The sequence below is a fragment of the Ambystoma mexicanum genome, chromosome 11, assembly GCF_040938575.1.
Source record: "Ambystoma mexicanum isolate Mex_15411 chromosome 11, UKY_AmexF1_1, whole genome shotgun sequence".
In the NCBI taxonomy this organism is placed as follows: domain Eukaryota; kingdom Metazoa; phylum Chordata; class Amphibia; order Caudata; family Ambystomatidae; genus Ambystoma; species Ambystoma mexicanum.
Genome location: NC_090934.1, coordinates 1,165,602,735 through 1,165,622,477, shown reverse-complemented (window position 1 = coordinate 1,165,622,477; position 19,743 = coordinate 1,165,602,735). Strand labels below are relative to the sequence as shown.

At 43.1% G+C, this 19,743-nt stretch overlaps 1 protein-coding gene across 11 annotated transcripts in view; it reads left to right on the top strand.

Moving 5' to 3' along the window:
• The window catches only part of TLN2 (talin 2), a 7,472,684-nt gene that overhangs the window by 5,418,433 nt on the left and 2,034,508 nt on the right, over positions 1-19,743 (top strand). The window lies entirely within an intron of this gene.

Sequence of the window (19,743 nt, the reverse complement as noted above, 5' to 3'; positions counted from 1 at the left end):
ATGTCCGCTTTAATCCTATGTTTTGTCCCTTCTGGTTATGGCCAGTAGCCACATTGTCCGCATCATGACCTTATACCATGACCCTGACATTCTGGCCACTGCCCATGGCTACAGCCTACCCCTCAGTCACTAAAGCTATACCGCTATTTTTTTTTAACTACATTATGACACTTACCAAATAAGAAAACACTGCCACATTTGCGAAACCATGCTTTTCGATCATTGCCAATGAGCCTTACGCAAATTTGCTGGAAATCCACCCACGTAATATTTTTTCAAACTGTCAGAAGAATACACAAATGATTTGTGATATAAGGTGTGCACAAAATCCCAACAAACTTTGTAAACTCATTCGAAATCACGTCAGAAATATTCCACCCATCAGCATTACCCCTCACCTCCCCAAACATCATTTCATAAGTTTCACAAGTACAGTGCTCAGAAAATATTATTGTCCCGAGGGTTCGACCATGTATTTTTGTACATACGTTCATCTATCGCAAACATTTCCAATGCACCTTACCTCATTTTTCCTCTTTTAGAAACATACAAAATCAGACAGCAGGGCGCGTTCATCTTGTGCTAATCTTATCCATTGCTGCATCTGCCTAAGGTAAACTGCCCTGATGTCACTAAATCATATGCTCTGCCCCTGACCCTCACATAAGTAACCCTAGTGATATGCAACACCTTTCTTTGTAACGTTCCTCTTCAGCGTAGGCAAATCCGCCCATAATCACTTACGTGCCGTGACGCAGAACCCGAAAAATCTACACACATCGGCTACCAACATAACACTTCACAATTCGAAATATTAAACTGGTCTTTAAAAGAAAACAATAACACTGTACAATTTGTAAAGTACTTTTATTTCTCAATGAACTCTCTGAGAACATCCGACTATTCCCATATTCAATCAAATTGCACATTTTTTTTCCTCGCTCGTGTTCGAAAATGTTAATCGTGAGGCAAACGTTGTTCTTTTCCCATACACAAAGTGTTCGTTTTCGATAAAGGAACCGCTTGGGTCGCACAGTGAATTCCAGTGCATCGGCCATAAAAAATGTTATGTTACTCCTAATCGCTAGTGCAGCGTACAGACACATGGGCCCTGGGCGATCGTCCCACAAAACAGTCACGGTGATCCAGCCGTTGACGACTACGTGCACCTGGCAAATAAAAAACCCATCAGTTGGCATCTGGAATCCATGGCAATCGCAGCAAGGCAGCATGTAGCTATTTGGAAAACATAACAGAAAATATGTATCAATACCCAACCTTTATTACAATACATACATTTATATTATTTACATACATTTATTAATTCGGCATACAGTTTAAACTAACGATTAGCACACACAGCAAGCAATCTCAAAAAAGACAAAAAGAATGTGGAATCTGATACACAAATCGATATGGTCATACATGACATTTTAAAGAAATATTAGCGTTGAACCTGGGTGAATCTAGTGATAGTGTACATACACCTACATTCTGCACTCCCTATAACCACAAAAAAATGACAACCGCACAGAAAGATAGTACTTCAGTTACATTGTCAAAATTAATGTTTAGATAATAATAAATTAAAGCTCGTTCCGGTGTATATTCGTCAAAAGCAGACTTACAGAATATTCACTGTCTCCATTCTCTTTGTGTAATGCAGACTGCAATGCTGAATGCGCTTGCACCAAACAATGTTCATCAACTGATTTTACATGTTCCTTACAAACTTTTGGAATACATAACCTTATCAAATGTTCCTTATTCCAAACCTCCCCTCCCTGCATTCTTACTGAATATTCCCTTTCCCTCAAGGTCAAAAAACAATTGACCCTTATAGTTTGAGTCCCATGCGTGGGCTTGCTTAGCTCACAACCAAAAAATCAAAGCTGCTGACCTTCACTCAGAATCCAAATACATTCTCACTTTGCAACAACATTGCTCAACGCATTCATGAGAACTGGTACTCGCATACACGTGCAGAGCCACTGTTTCCATCAAACACTGCAGGTGGCTGCCTCAGATGCCAAACTCTAGGGGGTACCAATCTGACTCCAATATTATTTTAAATAAATTGTAACACAGACACATTAGTCCTTCACCTGTACTTTACTCACATTATATTGAGGAACATCTCCAAATGCACGGTGTAACTTTCGTGACAAAAAAACACCACTTTTTTACTTCTTGCGGCCACATCCCATCCCAGCCTCATCAACCCTCACCTTGCGACACAGTATTTGATAAGTTTAACAAGTGCTGTGTTGTGTTTTTTTATATGTTTTTGCGGCGATGTCCACGGACATCAAAACACGGATGAAAGATGGCGGGCGCGTCGGAACAATCTGACACACTTCACGCTCTTCACCATCCAATGAGCAAACGCGTCACATGTCCGCGGACATGACGCGCCCGATTAGCCAATCGCTATCTTGTCCGCGGAGCGAACAGGGAAGTGTGACCGCGGAGCGGACATAGATATCACTAATTTTTTTAGACCCACTTTTTGATTGTTTAAAAATAAAAGTACTGAACGGATTTTCACCAAATTTGCAAAAGCACGCTTTGGGGACCAAACCGCTGCTCCTGCCACAAATTTGGTGAAAATCCATCCAGCGGTTTGGGCTGTAGGCGCGACAGACATTTTTTCTCCATTCAGTCTATGGGAAAAAATACATTTTGGGACCCCCCTATAATTTTGCCCCCTCTGGACCAAACTTTGCAAAAGAAATCAGTGTGGGCCATATTCTTGTTTTGCAAAGTTTGGTGAGGATTCGTCCAGGGGGAGCGAAGTTATTAGCCACCCAAAAAGTGCTCTTCCTATGGGTTTAGCAACTTAACCATAACTACATGGCTGCCACCGCAGGCCATGTAATATATATATATATATATATATATATATATTACATGGATGTGGTAGCGTCCATGTAGTTATGGTTAAGTTGGTGTTTCCATAGGAAGAACATTTTTTGGGTGGCTTATAACTTCGCTCCCTCTGGACCAATCCTCACCAAACTTTGCAAAACAAGCATATGGCCCACTCTGAATTTTTGCAAAGTTTATAGAGGTTTGGTCCAGGGGGGGCAAAGTTATAGGGGGGGGCCCAAAACTTGTGTTTTTTCCCATAGACATAATGGGAAAAAACTTTGCGCACGCTTACAGGCCAAACCGCTGGACGGATTTACACCAAATTTGTGGCAGGAGCGGGGGCTTGGTCCCAAAAGCGTGCTTCTGCAAATTTGGTGTAAATCCGTCCAGTAGTTTTTTTTTTAAATGACCAAAACGTAAGGCAAAAAAATTAGTGATATCTCTGTTCGCTCCGCGGATGGACTTCCCGGTTCTCTCCGCGGAAAGCTCCCCGATTGGCCGGGTGGCTTGCGTGATGTCCGCGGACATGCAACGTGTTCGCTGATCGGACGGCGTGGGGCATGGAGCGCGTCAGATTTTCTGTGGCGCCCGCCATCTTGCATTCGCCGACGACTGCGGACAGTGCGGTGAAACTTGGATTCAAAATTGTATTTAGTGGAGTGTGTTGGTGTGTAAAAGTGTTTGGGGAGGGTGGGGGAGTATGAGATAGGTTCAATGTTCTGTTTTTTTTATGTGCTAGACGCTTTTGTTGTGCTCGATTTGTCTGCGGACAACACGGCTGTTCTGAAATTTTCTAAATAAACTAAATGGTGGGGTGTTCTGAGGACAGAGTATGTGTCCGTTTTGTTCGCAAGCAAGCTAACATTGAGCTAAGAACACTCGCGGTGTCCTTAAATGTTCGTACATAAACAAAATGGGGGTGTCCTGAGGATGCTGTCCGTATTGTACTCTGGCAAGTTGAATGTGTTCTAAGAACACTCGCGGTGTCCCGAAATGTTTGCAATTAAACAAAATGGGGGTGTTCTGGGAACGCTGTTCGTATTGTTCGTTGTCAGGTTGAAAGTGTTCTAAGAACCCTCCTTATGTCTGCTGATATTAAAATTTCCTATGGGCCTTACCCGACTTTTTGTCCACTAAACAAACGATAAATCAGGCTGCTGTGTGCCAACATTATGTGATAATCCTATCACTTGCCCCATCGACCTGGCTGACCTGCTTTTGCGACACTAAATCATATCTCCCGCCCCTAAGCCTGACATTATCAAAGCATTCATATTCCCCGCCTCTCTCCGTGAAGTTACAGGGTGCGTAGTCAAACGCGCCCAGTCATCTCCAGTCCTACGTGACTTTACACAGAACCCAGAAAACAACATACATCATCTCACAACACAGCGCGCCACAATTCGGAATATGAAACTGTGATTTAAAAGCAAACAGCAAGATTCTACATTTCATAAAGTACATTTATTTGACATCAAATGTTTAGAGAATATTCAGCGATTTGCATTTGTCTTTGCTGTCGATCCGCAAAAGTTCATCTTGAGCCATGCGCTGTTCCTTTGCGGTACAGAGGGTGTTAGATCATCTCACAACACAGTGCGCCACAATTCGGAATATGAAACTGTGGTTTAAAAGCAAACAAGATTGTAGATTTGGTAAAGTACATTTATTTCACATCAAATGTTTAGAGAATATTCAGCGATTTGCATTTGTCTTTGCTGTCGATCAGCAAAAGTTCATCTTGAGCCACGCGCTGTTCCTTTGCGTTACACAGGCTGTTGGTTTATGATAAAAGAAGCAAATGGTTGCACTGATAATCGGAAGGCTGCTCCAACAACGAGGCATTATACCGCCATAATGGTTGGTATGTTGCTTCTAGCCGCTAGTGCCACGTAAGGGCATATTGGTCCTTGGCGATTGTCCCATAAAATGGTGAGGGTCATGAGGTTGCTTGCATGGAACTGCACCTGGCAGTTAAAAAAACCATAGGCTGGGGTCTGAAAATCGTGGCATTGACAGTAGGGAAGAATGTACCTGTTTTAAAAAACATAAATTACTGTCACTAGCCGATCTTCATTAAAAATATTCATTTTAATTATTAGGGCGTGAGACTATTTGCTAGCGAGGATAGTGCAACGGAGTATGTTAACTTATTCCCATTAACCCACCCTCTCTCCTCTGCCTTTTTCAGAGCCCTCTAAGCGACAGGGGACCACTTCGGCAGTGATAGTGCGCGGTACAAAACAATATGCCACATTGAACGAACAAGTACAACTTAACCTGGCTTTAACGCCACGCTATTGTTATTATATTCCGGTATAAAATAATCTAAAGGGTTACTTACATTATATTCGCATTTTCCATTGTCTACGCGTAATGCAGTCCCAAAATACGACTCTGTCTGTGCCAACGATCTTTCTCATAGTGATATAATATATAAAAGTGGTTTCGTTTCAGAAATGTCATCCTTATCGTGTCTTACGTTTTTGCAACCCTCCTTCAAAAGAAGTCTTTTAGCATGATCCCTGTCTGTCAAGGTCAAAAAACAATAGAACCTTATAGTGCGAGCCGTGGGCCACTCCGGCACGCAAGCAAAAAATGGAAGCAGCTGACCTTCACTGTGAACGACCATAAATTCTTACTTTGCAACATTCTGTGTAAAGCCATCTCTGAGAAATTGCTTTTTACCCTCCATCTTTGTATATTGTCTGCATGCTAATAAAAAAAGTTTGTTAAAGGGAGATTATGGTGAAGTTGCGCTACTAAAAACCTATGAAATTCAGTAAAAAAACTTTGTTAATGGGACGTTATGGTTAAGTTGCGCTACTAAAAACCTATGAAATTCAGTGAAAAACCTTTGTTAAAAGGACGTTATGGTTCCAAGTAAAACCGAAAAACCCCTGAAATTCGAAAGTTAAGGTAAGCTAAGCAACCATAACTCGCGCCACCATCGTGTACTGCTAAGACTAACACCCACGACATCAAAGATGGCATCACAAATGTCATTGATGACATCACTGATGACATCACATGTGTATGTACTTTTCATGAAATATGTGTACAAGGGATTCTTATTATAATGTTGCGAAAAAGTGTCAAGGATCATTGCAATAAATATCATACCCTAATTAGTGCTTTGAACGATGCATTGATATAAATAGCATTCTATTATGGGGTTCTATCTAGTATACTAAGCTACTAATGCAGAAACATAGCATTGTGTGCAGCGCACAAGATGAAGATATAATATTTGTAACGTTAATATGTTGAATAATGAAATGATAATTGTTTTCTTAATAGATTTTTGTGTACTATGAAATATGTAATAAGTAGCTAATAAAACCCATGTATTACATAATTGCATTACTATAGACAAAACACAAAGAGACAAGAACACATACCAATATACATATACATAGGGTAAAGAGCAGCTTTAAAACAGAGCAATCATTTATTTGCATGAAAATAATGCTGTCTTTAAAGCTTGTGTCTTCCCCTATGTATATGTTTCATATGATGTGACTGGACTCTAAGGGAATTACTATAAGAACCTACTTGTACAATAAGTCTACAAATAAAATACAATTTTTAGTTTCTGACTGTTACTGAAGAAAACCATGTGGCCTAGATATGTCAGCAAAAGAAAAAAGAGTGAGCTAGACATGTGATGTCATCAGTGATGTCATCAATGACATTTGTGATGTCATCTTTGATGTCGTGGGTGTTAGTCTTAGCAGTGCACGGTGGTGGCGCGAGTTATGGTTGCTTAGCTTACCATAACTGGCGAATTTCAGGGGGTTTTCGGTTTTACTTGGAACCATAACGTCCCTTTAACAAAGTTTTTCCACTGAATTTGATAGGTTTTTAGTAGCGCAACTTAACCATAACGTCCCGTTAACAAAGTTTTTTTACTGAATACATATATATATATATTGACGGCACCGTCTGCAGTCTATTCACTACATATAGCCAGCCTTTACGATTACTTAGTCTACTTGTGTTATGGCATCTGTGCAGTGATAAACTACTTGCATTTTCTGCAGTGCTTCTTCTCACGTGCAATCTTCATTCCGCACATGAAAGTCTTCTCGATTCTTTACTTCGCCATCAGATTCTATAAGCTCTATGCCTTCTCTTCTCTGGTTATCCTTCACAGTGCGTCTGTTACACATATTGGACAATGGTTCCTTTGGTCCCAGAGCCGTTTATGCGGTGCGATTATATTGGGTACTTCCAAGATGGAGGACCGTTGTACTGCCTGGGCGGAGAGCAGAGTTTCAGTCTCTGCACGTCCGCAAGAGACGCCGAGGATCACTCACCTGATTCCTTATACTGAACAGAGATCGACTTTTCTTTGGGTCACTACTGTTGTTGCAGGCGCTCCGTGAGTTCGCGACTAGGTGTTCTAATACTTGCCTTCCCTTTCTGAAACTCTCTCTTACCTTGCATCTCTAATTCTGTGCTTCCACTTATTTCAGATCCCCTCAGGGCTTTTCCTTTTCACCCAAACTCCTCGACCGCTTGCCTCAGTCCATCGAGAGCCTTCTCTCCCTTTCCGCTTCTCATCGTCCTTCCGGTTAATGATTCTCTCTCAAAACAGGCTAGCATTAGTTCCTTCTATTGATCGTTAGATATTTACTTCCTCCAGATTGCTCATACTTACTTCTCTGTCTGTTTTAGAGATCTCGTCTCCCATATAACTCCGGTTCCAGTCCCCAAGGAATCGCTTCTAATACTTAAGTAGAGTCACGGCAAGCGCTTAGGGAATACTTCCTATATTGCTGTTCAATTCAGTTCTATCCCTTTCTCTCTCAAGAAGTCTATTCTCAACTCCTTTGTTTCTCTGTCACTAGAAGAAGCCTTCCTGATCCAGTTCCACTTCTGTCATTGAGGAACACCATCTGCACGACTATCCTGAGTCACCGGCTTCCACATCCAACCAGGGTTTTCTTCCCCAGAGGGTTTCCCTGACGGTCGTGTCCTTTCCCTCGGGTTATTTCATTCCGGGTAGGGAGGGACACACTGGTCGGGGGAGCCTTTCATATTCTGCATTGGCTTTTCCATTGGGTATTCGTCTGTCTGCCAAGGTGAGATCTTAATTATATCTAAATTGTTGATTACCACTGCTTTGATAAGTCAAGATTTAACAGATAGTGACGCCTATAAAATAATTAAGAGTTTTGGCAGACATTTATCCAATGGAACCGAAAATTGAACAGCTTATGGCTGCAATGCAATCAATGTCAATGGAAATGCAGTCCCTCAAGCAGGATAATGTCCAACTGCGACAGCAAGTTGCCCGGGCATTTTCAGATTTACCCCCATCTACATTACATATGGGCAAGTTTGACGGTGACCCGCATAAACTTAAGGAGTTTCTTGACAGCTGCAATGTTCAATTTACATTTAAATCCCGCTTCTTCCCAACTGAAAAGGATAAAGTGGGTTTTGTGATTTCCCACCTTTCCGGTCCAGCTTTAGCCTGGACCACCCCATTAGTAACATCAAACAATGTAATTTTAGATTACTACTCAGCCTTCATGAATAGTCTAAAATCAATGTTTAGCAGACAAGAAATTTCCGTAGCTACTCAAGAGAGACTTCTTGATCTTAAACATGGCAGTAAGGATCTTTTGGCAAATATTACACAATTCAAACAGTTATCTTCCGAGACAGGTTGGCTAGATGATGGACTCCTTACTTTGTTTAGACGAGGACTATCTGATGAACTCAAAGACGAAGTTTCTAAGGTCCCTCGTCCAGCTAATCTAGCAGACATGATCACCCTTACCATGCAAATAGAATACCGCTTACAAGAACGCTCTCATGAAAAGAAGAAAAATAAAGGGATTAGACCTCATACCGAATATCCTCCAGTTGCCAGTAAACAAGTCCCTGCCGAGGAGCCTATGCAGATGTGTGCGGTGAGAGGTCCTCTATCAGCTAATGAGAGAGAGAGACGAAAATCACTGGGCTTGTGCATGTATTGTGGATCCTCTTCTCACATATTGCGGGATTGCCATATTGTTCCTCCACGTCGTACTCAAGTTTCAGGTTCGGGAAACTCCAAAACCCTACTCTAGGGGGAACAGCGGTAGGAGTGTATAAATCAGGTTCCCCAAAGAGGATGAGTTTGAACCTAGAGACTTCTTCAACCACTCAGAAAATGGTTATCGTTTCTGTGACCATAGTATTACCTGAGCAAATTTTACAGGGCATACCTGCGTTAATTGATTGCGGAGCCGCAGGAAATTTCCGGGATGATAAATGGGCCACAGATCATGGGATAGCCCGTATACCCAAGACAATCATTACTCCCATCCAAGGAGTAGACGGAAGCCCTTTAAGTTCCGGTCCTATCCGAGAACAGACGAACCAGTCACTTGCATGATTGCTGCACACAAAGAGATCCTAGTTTTTGACCTCATCAAAGCTGCCCACTTTCCGATTATTCTAGGTCTTCCTAGGTTAAGGGTGCATAATCCCTTTATAAACTGGACAGCTGGACTCTTTTTCTCGGCTCTGAATATTGTGTACATCACTGTATGTCCCATGAGTCGGTTGGCATCCATATTCCGACGGAATTCTCTAACTCTCCCACTGTGCCTACCATTAATCAGTTAGAGATCATCCCTGAATGCCATAAGAAGTTTCAATCCGTATTCGCCAACATGGAATTCCCTACCTTACCTCCTCACAGGAGAGACGATTGTCACATTGATATATTTCCAGACCAACCTATTCCTTTCGGAAGGATGTATGTACTTTCCCAGCGCGAAAAGGCTGTTCTAAAGGAATACATCCAGTCCAATTACGAAATGGGCTCATTACAGAATCTGTTTCCCCAGCGGGTGCTTCCCTCTTCTTTATTCCTCAGAAAGGCTCTGATGAACTACTCAGACCATGCATCGACTTTGGGTACTTAATAAGATCACCATGGCAGACAAATATCCCATGCCTTAAATTCCTGACATCCTTGGAGTGGTCCGGGGGGCCTCCTTCTATACTAAACTAGACCTCCGAGGGGCGTATCATCTCATTTGTATCGCCCCCGGAGATGAGTGGAAAACAGCCTTTTGGATGCCCTTTGGACATTATGCGTAATGCCGTTTGGAATAGTAAATGCACCAGCCGTGTTCCAACGTTTTATGGACCACCTTTTGGCGGATATTCTGTTCCATTTCGTTATCATATACTTAGATGATATTTTAGTATATTCATCTAACAGAGAAGACCACATCAAACATGTGAACACCGTGCTAGAACATCTTCAGTCCAATCATCTATACTGCAAAGCAACGAAGTGTGAATTTCATCAGGACCAAGTGACTTATTTAGGGTTTGTTTTGTCGGCTAAAGGCATATCCATGGATCCTAAAAAAGTATCAGCCTTATTAGAATGGCCTATTACATCCAGTATTAAGGAGATCCAACGCTTCTTAGGGTTTGCTAACTTTTATAGGAAATGTATTCCCTGCTTTTCGGAGATCATCTTGCCTATAACCCGACTCCTGAAAAAAGGGGTTCCGTACTCCTGGGATGAATCAACAAATCAAGCTTTCAGAACCTTAAAGACAATGTTTACATCTGCTTCGATCTTGACCACTCCCAACCAGAACAAACAATTTATTGTAGAGACAGATGCGTCTCATCACGCTTTGGGTGCAGTATTACTACAACGCACAGATCAGGGAGATGAAAGAGCAGTAGCTTACCTTTCGAAAACCTTCAATGCTTCAGAACAGAATTATTCAGTTCTTGAGAAAGAGCTATTAGCTATCAAGAAAGCTTTTGAAGAATGGAGGCACTTATTGTTGGGTTCACCGTTTCCGGTGGAGGTCCGTACTGACCATCAGAATCTCAAAGTATTACAAAATGCTCACACTAACAACAGTCGACAAGCCCGCTGGGCATACTTCTTCCTTCCGTTCTGGATAGAATTCACCTTCCTTCTCGGAAAACACAATTTAAGGGCGGATGCCCTTTCCCGTAAAGACTCACCTACTTCTCGGTTCTGTTCAGAACGATTGTTTCCCATTGCAAGGTTTATCGCTGTTATTACCGATTTTCTGCAGGAGTTAAGATCTGCTTCCACATTAAATCAGTCACTTTGTGAAAGAATCGCTTCTACCCATCATCTCACCAAGGAAAACCACTACTTTTTTCACGGTCCTCAAGTCTTGGTCCCGACACCGTTGCTTCAACAAGATGTTTTACAAATGTGCCACGACTCTCGGGCGGCGGGTCATCGAGGCTTTCAATGCACATTGGATTTAGTTCAACGTCATTTTTGGTGGCCAGATATCAGATCTCATGTTCAAGATTATGTAGCAGCATGTACCGTGTGCTCTCAATCCAAGAGTCCATGAGTGCCACCCTTGGGATTATTAGCACGGATGCCTATCCCAGATAGACCTTGGCAAATAATCTCTACGGACTTTATAGTAGAACTTCCTCCTTCTGGTAACAAGACCACCATTATGGTCACCATAGACTACTTCACTAAATTGGCTCATTTTACACCATTGATCAAAATACCTGGAGCGGAACAGATGGCCAAGATCTTTCTTTCGGAAAAATTTTCCCGACACGGCCTACCGGATACGGTTGTATCGGATCAGGATCCTCAATATACTTCTGTTTTTAGGCAAAAGGTCTGTCATACCTTAGGAATCAAATGAGCCCTCAGTTCTGGATATCATCCCCAGACTAATGGGCAGACTGAACGCCTGAATCAAACCCTGGAGGGTTACTTGCGATGCTTAGTATCTGCGGCTCAAGACAATTGGGTGGAATTACTACCATTTGCTGAGTTTGCCTATAATAATGCCACACACTCCGCCCTTCACACCAGTCCTTTTCATTGTTCTCATGGATATCACCCTTCATTTGTTCCCTCAGTTGCCACTTCTCCTTCCAGCTGTCCTTGGGTGGATAGCCTTATCTCAGACATCCATGAAGGTCATAGACTCGCCAGGATATCACTGCAAGCTGTTCAAGACCGGGCCAAGAGGAATGCAGATCGCCATCGACGAGACGCCCCGACACCGACTATAGGAGATTCAGTTTGGTTGGCATCTCGATTGCTGCCACGTCACTTAGTTCCATCTAAACTTTCTCCTAGGTTCTTTGGACCTTTTAAAGTGGTATCCTTGGTGGGTTCTGCTGCAGTCAAGCTTGCACTACCCCCTTCGTCGTCTCGGATACATCCTGTGTTTCATTTATCTCAGATCAAATTAACAGTGCAAGATCGTTTTCATTGGTTGGGTATGATTCCGCCACCCCCGGTCTCAACTGATACAGGTCCAGAATTTAAGGTAGCCAGCATCTGTGATTCCCGATATCGTAGGGGTCGATTGCAATTTCTTGTGGATTGGAAGGGGTACTCTCCTGCAGAAAGAACTTGGGAACCAGCTTCTGGGGTTCAAGCACCCCGACTGGTACAATGTTTTTTCCAACTACATCCGGGGAAGCCGGGGTCGCCCCCAGGAGAAGGGGGCATGCTGTTACACATATTGGGCAATGGTCCCTTTGGTCCCGGAGCCGTTTATGCGGTGCGTTTCGATTGTGTACTTCTAAGATGGAGGACCGTTGTACTGCCTGGGCGGAGAGCAGCTTTTCAGTCTCTGCACGTCCGCAAGAGACGCTGAGGATCGCTCACGTGATTCCTTATACTGAAGGGAGATCGACTGTTCTTCGCGTTGCTACTGTTGTTGCAGGCGCTCGGTGAGTGCGCGACTAGGTGTTCTAATACTTGCCTTCCCTTTCTGAAACTCTCTCTTACCTTGCATCTCTAACTCTGTGCTGCCGCTTATTTCAGATCCCCTCAGCGGCTTTTCCTTTTCACCCAAACTCCTTGACCGCTTGCCCCAGTCCATCGAGAGCCTTCTCTCCCTTTCCGCTTCTCATCGTTCTTCCGGGTAATGATTCTCTCTCAAAACAGGGTAGCATTAGTTCCTTCTATTGATCGTTAGATATTTACTTCCTCCAGATTGCTCATACTTTCCTCTCTGTCTGTTTTAGAGCTCTCGTCTCCCATATAACTCTGGTTCCAGTCCCCAAGTAATCGCTTCTAATACTTAAGTAGAGTCACGGCAAGAGGTTAGGGAATACTTCCTGTATTGCTGTTCAATTCAGTTCTATCCCTTTCTCTCTCAAGAAGTCTATTCTCAACTCCTTTGTTTCTCTGTCACTAGAAGAAGCCTTCCCGGATCCAGTTCCACTTCTGTTATTGAGGAACACCATCTGCATGACTATTCTGAGTCACCGGCTTCCACATCCAACCAGGGTTTTCTTCCCCAGAGGGTTTCCCTGACGGTCGTGTCCTTTTCCTCATGTTATTTCATTCCGGGTAGGGAGGGACACCCCAGTCCGGGGATCCTTTCATATTCGGCATTGGCTTTTCCATTGGGTATTCATCTGTCTGCCAAGGTGAGATCTTAATTATATCTAAATTGTTGATTACCACTGCTTTGATAAGTCAAGATTTAACAGCGTCACGCTCATCTCTTGTGATGTCACCAGCCTCTCATTTTCATATCTTCACACTTATTCGGGGATCTCCCTCAGGAGACCGTCATCTTTTTGGGGATACATCATATAGGGTTTTCTCAGTGGATCTCAAAGTCTCTTTGTGGTATAGGTACCATCACTGGCGTTGCACATGTCGCAATTTTCGGTTTCCAACATATAGGCAGAATAGGGGCGGGACTTCCTACAGAGGCATTCAGCTGCTCCTCTACATTCCCCCCTCTGGTCGATTTATCGACCACTCCTTCATCAGTCTCCACATCTTGGTATTCTTTCTTGAAAAAGTGCCTTTTTGGAGTCCAGACCTTCACCACTCCCTTGAAGGATCCTGCTGATTTTACATGTTCATCAACACTCCAGGTCATACGGCTGCATTGTCACAAGTATTTCCTGTGATTTCTTGGATGTAGGAACTTCGTTCCTTTTGGTGCTAAGATGCTGACCTCTATATATTTTCTGATTTCTTCATCTGTCAACTCCTTGGGTCCAAACCCCGACTCAACATCGACCATGATCTAAATTCCTACAGTCTTCTTTGCTGTCTTATTACACTGTGTGATTATTATACTGATCACACAGAAACCAAACATCACCATTATTGCTCCCAGGAATTTGAAGATATTCACCATCCATTGTGGAACCCATGAGAAGATAATTGCGACCCAGCTGTGATCTGCAAAATCTTCTGTCTCATCTTCCATCTTGTTGTGTAACTTTGTTAGAAACGTTATGGTCTCTGTCAAGGTCCCATTCTCGTCATTGTGAGAAGGTATGAACGTGCAACATGATTCTCCGATTTTGGCGCAAACACCTCCATCCTTTGCTGTGATCATATCCAGGATATATCTTTTCTGGAGGGTCATCAGCCTTATCGTCCTCAATTCTTCCTTGATCGCATTAAATCCCTTTATGGTAGTGTTGATTGTCTGCAGGAGTTCCCATCTGGTAATCTGTAACCATTTGGCGTTGGCTATCATCTAGATCCCTGGCATGAAGATAGTCCTGAAGATTGAGGCAGTCTTGCTGAATATAGCCTATGCTCATACGGAATGGCATCACAGGCTTCTATTAATTTAGCAGAGAAATATTTCTCCCTCCTGGTTTGAATGAGGAATTAAAGTGATTTTCTCCTCAAATGGGCATCTGCTTTTGGAAACTCTCCAATGTTCAGGCCACTTTGAGGAATTGCTAATGCTGGAACATGAATAAGCACTATGGAACACATCCCTCCCCAATCCTTGGGTAGCTTCATGTAAGCTCTGGACCCACAGGCCCAGTAGTTATCCATTAGAACTACTGTCCCATCCGTCATGCCTGGTACATCAAAAATTCGGCCACACTGATGATTTACTCCAACGTTCCTCGTGCCATTGATCTGAAACACAGAGCTGCACTGGCCAGAGGTACTATCTGCAACGGTCCTCCTTTATCATCGACCCATGCCAACAGCTTCACAAATTTCAGCCAGTGGTGCCTGCATTAATTCTCTGCAGAATCTATAACTGGCTCATAATATCCTGTTAGTGCTGCTGCCTTGCACCGTCCGCCCATCCTTCCGGAGTCAACACGGTTCCTTTGATTTGTAATTGACCTCTTTCCTTGCATTTGTGTATTTCTTCTTTATTCTTGCCTTGGCAATATAGAATCTTGTTTTCTTCTCTTCTGATTCCTGCTCTGTTCATTCCAGGCTGTTCATATCTTATCACTAAATTCTGTTTTTCTGGTCTCTATCTTGTTTTCAAATCTTGCCCATAGTTATCTTCTCTTTGTGATGTCTTTTCAGTTATCCATATCAAGGATGCTGTTCGACCCTGGAACTGTCCTTGTGTCTGCCAAACTGCGAGGTGCGTTAGGCAATGAGCGTTTGAACTGGTACCTCTGTAGCTATGAATATCTTGAAAGTCCCCATAGCATAAGGTATGAGAGCACAAACATAGCAACTCTCCTTGAAAGTTCTCTCTCCCACATTGTCCATGTGCTGATGCCACATGTTATTACCCAAGTGTGTTGTACTGTCTACATATGTGTTAATCTCATTTTCATGTTGTTAGGCAGAATTACATGCAGTACCCTTTGGGAACACTACACACAATTAAGACTACAGGTGTAAGCACAATCTCACCTTTGGTATAAGTCTGTACTACACAGTTTTGTGGTAGCAGGGCTGAGCAGCCAGGCTTATCTCAAGAGGGATGTGAGCAGTACAAGGTGTTACACAAAGGACTTGCAATCACAGTGGTTCAAACAAACACTTACACAAGGTTTCTTGGTAAAACAATATTAATTTATTTACACAGTTCGTTAGAAAACATTCCACTAGTAATAAGCAGCTCGATATTACACTATACTACACTACAGTACCAAACCAATACGTTTCTGAACAAGTTAGGTTCCCCTGAAGTGGGAGCAAAATGGCAGTTCAGTAACTTTCAAAAGGAGTAAAAAGACAAAGGTTATAAGAATCAAACACGGTTACTTTCATAGGCAGGGCAAAGTGTTTCAGTTTACTACAAGAGGCAGTTCAATTCCATAAGCCTGGGCCAAAGTCAATGGATCAGTGTCTTGGATAGGATAGCACAGTTCTGGTAGTAAACGCTTAAGTCTTTGCTAATGTTTTTAGAAGTAGTTTGCACGAAAAAGAGTTATATGTCATATTAGAAGCGAACAAGACTCCAAAGTTGGGAAAGTTTCACAAACTTTCACCGCCGTAAAGAGGATTTCTCTACTGCATTTGCACAGTACCTTTTGAATTAAGAAAGCTGTAGCTGAGGCAGTTGTTCCTGGCAGTTCTTGCAGATCTCGCTGTTCCTGAGCCTCAGTCATGGGGACAAGAGGGAGGATGTCGGGAGGTTCCTGCACTGCATGGGGAAGGATCCACAAGCTTGGCAAAACATCGGTTTAAGCTGTGATTGCCTTAAAGTCCACAAACTGGTATCCTTCTCACTGGCTATCCGGTTTTCAACAGCACCCTGAAGTAAATTCGACCAGTATGGAGATGGTTTCCAGTTGGCTTGTGAGTTGGTTGTTCCGACCAGCTCTAGGGAAGAGGTCATTCTTGAAGAGGTTTCTCTGTCGAGGGCGTTTCAGGCAATTCGGACCTGCAGCAAGGCTTCACCGGGCAAACCAACGGTCCAGGAGTTGCAGCAGTCGTCTTCCTTCAGCTCGTCTTCGGTTCTTTCGTTCCAGTGCTCGACTCTGCCTTCCAAGTACCAGAAACGTGATTTTAAACACTTTTCTCCCATCCATTCCAGCCTAGCTGTCACTCACCCAGCAGGGTGGCTGTCTTTGCCAGGCAGTCAGCCGGGCAATCACGCCAGAGTGCATTCAGGTCTCCTAGGAGACTGAGCACAGGGTGTTTCGAGCACCTCCCTCACATCCTGTCCACCCCAGACACTCAGGCGCCAGAGGAGGGCTTCAGTACAGAAGCCCGCCAAAGGCAAACGAACAAAGGGACCAAACCTGGTTTGGCGCGCAGAGACAAACACTAGAAGGACCTTTCCAAAAAAAAATGGCGAAAAAAGTCGATCAGAACCTGTTTTTACGGATGGGGCTCAGACACCATCTTGAGGAAAGGGTAGCTTTTGAGGACTACATGAGTTTTCTAGGCATAGGGAACACTAGGTATTCCCTCCAGCACTCTGCTGTAAGGCAGAGTGTGCTGGGTCTAGCAATGTAAAAAGACTAGCAAAGTTAATTTAACTTTACATTCACTGGGAGACAGTAGTCAGTCCCAGAGAAGGTGTTTAAACCTTGGGAAGTCTAAAAGACATCCCCGTGCCACTGCACTGAGGGTGCTGTGTGACACACAAGAAAAAGATGATGCCTATGGAGTTGTCTAAAACTCCATATCCAAAGAACACAAAAGTATAACACACATCAAAATACATGAAAGAGTGGGAAAAAAGGCTCACACTCTTTCCAGGTAAAAATGAAAGTCCTAGAAATCCAGCAAAGTTGCTGGGGGTCTCAAAAGCTAAGGGAAATTAGCACATTTATGAGAATTCTCCCTAACACTCGCCCCCCCACCCCCCAGACTAAGGGACAGGAGGATTTAATCCACTCCTGGATGAATCTCCTTCCTCCAGTCGGTCAAACATCCTGGAGACACCATCAGCATTTTGGTGGTGACACCCTGACCTGTGTTCAATGGTGAAATAAAACCCTTGCAGGCTGATTGACCATCTCAATAGTTGAGGATTTTCCCCTTTCATTTGCATCAACCATCTCAATGATGGTGGTCAGTCTGAATCACAAAAGTAGATCAATACAAGTATTGTCTAAATTTCTTCAGTGACCACACAATAGCAAAACATTCTCTTTCAATGGTTGCCCACCTTGTTTCAGGTTCTTTCAGCTTCCTGCTGATGAAGAAAATGGGGTGTTCCCTACCTTTCTCATCCAGAGGACTCGAACTGCACCTATACCTGTATTGGAAGCATCTGTTTGCACAATGAAGGTTTGGTTGTAGTCAGGAGCTCTTAAAACTGGAGCTTACCAAAGGGCTTGCTTAAGTTCTTCAAATGCTTGAGTGCACTCCTCATTCCACCTGACCTTTTTTGGGAAATTTGGGCGAGGAGATCACATTAAAGGGAGAAGCTATGGTCGCATAGTTCTCTATGAAGTTCCTATATTAACCAGTGAAGCCTAGGAAGGCTCTCAATTGGGTTTGAGTAGTACGGGTGTTAAGCGGCTTCACTTCAACACTAGAGCTAAGTCAATGCCTAGTCTGGGATGCTGAGGGAAACCCTTATTGATATATCTTTAGGTCCAGTTCATGTACTCTGGATGACAACCCTTATATAACACCCCTCTCTCAGAATCCCCCGACCCCGCTGAGCCAAGAAGTAGGTTTGTTTTGCAAATTTCAAAGGTTTATTTGAAAAATGAAACAATATATATATCACACTTTTATAATAAATTAATAATTGATAGCACACTTGTGAAGGTGATAGTGATCAACAATGGATAATGTTACAGTGGTACACTCTTTTTAATTGCTTAGGAGCTGATATAGAGATGATAAAGTAGCTGAGAGTGCTTTTATGGCTTCAAGGACAATGCAATGATGAATGAAATGCAGTACAGAAAATAACTTGATATGGCTTCAACAAAAGACAATGTAATCACTTTTCCTTGACAATTCACTCCCCCCCCTATGCAATGTAAGAAATGGAAGGAGAGCACACAGTCTTCAAGAATCCCAACAAAATGCAATACGAAATGCAGTTGCCCCGCAGCAAGCTTAGAGGAAAACAGGTAGAGGTTTGAAACACAGGCCCAAAATGCTTTGAATGTGATGACAATGAAGTGAGAAATGTGCTAAAAATGCTTTTAATTCCCTCTAGAGGTTCAGGGTGAGTGAGAGATGCTTGTTGGTATTAGTTCAGGCTCACTTTAGCAATGCTCTATGAGTTATTACCAGGTTGCAAACGGATTTTAACAAAGGAAAGAATGGAGCTGCTATTTTGACAAGTGGAGAAATTGAGCCAAATCGCAAATCGTGGTAAATTTCGCGAGTGCGTAAATTGCGATTGCGGTAAAAGCATAAGGAGTAGGAAGTCGGTTCTAGGCTTGTTGGAAAGATTTCAGAGGAAATCTCGTTCCTAGGACAAACGGTTCCAGAGATACGGACGATTTAATAAAGGTAGATTTTCGGATTTAAAGTAAAACTCAAAATGACAGGTGACAGCTTGCATCTGCAGAATCGACAGGTGACAGTTGTGCAGCTTTAAAAATGACAGATGACACGATTTCTAGGAGGCTGTTCTAATTAGGTTAAAATAGTTTGGATTAGATTATTTTATCTAAGAGATTGGGTTCTGCACAGTTCTGGCGGATACTCACTCCTAATTTTGAAATGATTGGGCCTCGTCACGGATCTGGTCAACACGTCCAGCGGTGGTTCTCTCTGCTCGGCGGGTCAATCAGGCACCGGTTCTGCTCACAGCGATCCGGATCTCTGGTTCTGCTCACAGCGGTCTGGGTCTAGTCTGCGGTTCCGGCACAAGTTCTTGGCAAAGAATTCAAACAGCTCGCCCGGCTGTTGAATAGTTTGGTTAGGTTTGCTGGATTCTGAAGGCCTGCTGAGAATACTTTTGCTTGCAGTGGGCCTTCTTGGTTCAAAGTTCTGTAGTCTCTGTTTAGCTTGGAAGTCTAAGTGTTGGATCTCTGGATGTGAAGTTGTCGGTCAGCATGCTCCGCAGCAAATGGAATTGAATGTCTCTAGCTGTCCTAGCAGTCTCTTTTTATGTGTTTTGGAAGTGGGTGTGTACGTGGCATAACTAAACCTGCCCCTCTCACTTATCATTGGCCAATTCCTCCTCTCTCCCTTGATTGGGGGAA